This window comes from Pteropus vampyrus, unplaced genomic scaffold (assembly GCF_000151845.1).
Source record: "Pteropus vampyrus isolate Shadow unplaced genomic scaffold, Pvam_2.0 Scaffold2, whole genome shotgun sequence".
NCBI classification, from domain to species: Eukaryota; Metazoa; Chordata; class Mammalia; order Chiroptera; family Pteropodidae; genus Pteropus; species Pteropus vampyrus.
In genome coordinates, this window is record NW_011888783.1 from 12878017 (window position 1) to 12880743 (window position 2727).

Consider the following 2727-nt stretch of genomic DNA (forward strand, 5'->3'; position numbering starts at 1 on the left):
TGCCTGGATGCAGAGCACCCTGGGAAGGAATGGTCACCTTAAGGAGGGAAACTTCAGCTGAGGCAATCCCTGAAGGAGGCTGACAGCTGAGGGCTGTCTTGTTATATCCACATCACTGCTGACATCTGGGAGAATAAGGCCTTCAGTCCTGAATGTGTCTGGATAGTGTTTTTCACACTGCCCACCACAGAGAGGAAATATGAGTAGACTCATATTTTACTCAATGGATTATAATTTATTACCATTATTATTTATTTTGATACTCAAAATGTCCCAGATTTAACAGTGGCATTCAAACTGACTTCTGTTTCCTTTTAACACACCCCCCAATCATTTTGTGGGGCATTATACTTCCTAGCATAAGAAGATGTTCCAGATATTTCCTCTGGTAACCCTGGAATCAGCCATTTTTCTGAACCTATATTTAAGGCCATCTCTCCACTAGTGTTCTGGCCCCATTACAAGGATGTAAAAGAAGTGCTAAAGAGTTCATGAAAGCTATATATACTAGATTGTTTCTTGCTTTTAGAATTTGAAAAATACAACACTCTGTGCTTGAAATCTTAAGCTCCAAAGGTACAGATTTCATGAGTTTATTGCAATAACTTCACTGTATAGATATTTATCTTTAGGATATCTTAGGAGTAATGCAGTTAATACTACTTTGCATAACATAGTACATTTATATAATCAAGACCTGTAAAAGGTGATAAAACTTGTTTAAAACTGCCCTGTAGTAAGATTTGTGACTGCTAGTTCAGCAGCATGGTTGATGGACTTTAAGCAGACGATATGGGTTTGTGTCTCAGTGGAATCATTTAGCATGAAAATCATCTCTACCTCATTATGTTGCTGTAAATATTAAATGAGATAGCTCTCATAAAATTGCCATGTAAACTGTAAAGAGCTATTTCAATATTAAATGTTATTTAGAAATGCAAAGAATTACTTAACTGTTAAAACCTCTAAAAACGAAGTCCTTGGTTTTCTCAAGGAAAGCAAAAAATCTCTAATACTATTATTAGCCTTTTAAAAATGTGAGATTTCTTCTATATGCCATATTTTTTCATAGGACCTTTAATATATCTGAAATCGTAATCTCTGAAATATCTCTGATGAGTGGGCTATTTTTGCTTACTAACTTTCTCCTATACTTTGTTAAATTCAGAATATTTTATTCTTTGGGGTCATTCACAGAAAAAATGTGTGTGAAGCTGTTAAAATTACTTAGAAGGAACTACCAATGAAAATAAAGAAAAGTCTGCAGCTCTTTCAAAGGTAAGAAATGGTTCGTTAGACTACGGGTGGACCTGAATAATGAGGTAGCAAGAAAAAGATGTATTAGAGAATTCCCACTTATTATTCAGCGTGAGTTTTGTAGAAGAGACAAAACTAATAAATTTCCACTAATTTTTTAGTGTAAGAATGGTATTTTTTAAAGTTATTTTCCTTTACAATACATACTAAAATATTTTTAAATGAAATGTAATATGTTTTTGCTGAGGGAAGTGGATGAAAGCATCATACAAGAGTCAACCAACTTTTTTCTAAATTGCTAGACAATAAATATTTTAGGCTTTGCAGGCTATATGATCTCTGTTGTTATTACTCTGCTATTGTAACATGAAAGCAAGCATAGACAACATCTAAATAAAAGAGCATGCCTGTGTTCCAATAAAACTTTATTTACAGAAACAGGCAGTAGGCTGGATTTCATCTATGGGTCATAGTTTCCCAGTCCTTGGTATAAATGAAACAAGATTAGCAATGATTAATAATTATGGAGCTCAGTTATGGGTATATAGAGGTCATTACACTATTCTGTGTATATTATATATTTGAAATTTTCCATAACAAATTTTATAGTGTGAAAAAATTTTTAAAAAGATAAAAATTTGGATAAGGCATAGAGAAGAGAATGGGATAACCAGGTTGCAATAATACACTAATATTTAATATGCACATTTAAAATTAGTTTATCTTAATGATTAGATTTGCTGGCAAGAATAGAGGACTATTTTCCATTTTCCTTTTATGTAATCTGATCTTTTTTTCAAATGTACTGAATTTGAATATTTATTTCTATCCTTCAAGAAACTGGTTACTTTTTGTAATGTACTAAATTTAGGAATACGTAAGTGCCAAGAGATGTTAAACAGATTTTATTTTTAAAAACCATCACAGAAAATTAAAGGGAACCATCATTTGAGAGATTCTAGGACTTTAGGTGCAATGCTATTGAAAGTTCAAGGTCGTGACATATAATACATAAAAGAAAAAAATACCTAGTTAAAAAAAAAAGACACAACTTTTTCCAATAAGATAAACATTTCTGTGAGGCAGGAACAGAAATAAATACAATGAAGAGAATAGGGGCTGAAGCCATGGGTCATGAAGTAGGTAGAAGAAATTGAGAGTCCATATCTTTTGGGGAGCAGAGAATAAAGTGCCCTAGATGAGATAGAGATCAGAGACAGGTTCTCTGCCTAAAACAGGGAGCTGGGCTGGAGATCGTCACTTAACTCCCACCCCTTTACAAGGAAGCTTTAAAAAGCTACTGCTGACTACTGCTTGGGAAGCTGCATGCTTCTGGAAGCAGGAGGACAGCTCAGCCTGGCAACCAATATCCCACATATTTCCATGGAGGAAGTCATTATACTACTCTGTCTGCTACATATTTGAAATTTTCCATAATAAATTTTATATAAGTAAAAAAACCCAAACAAA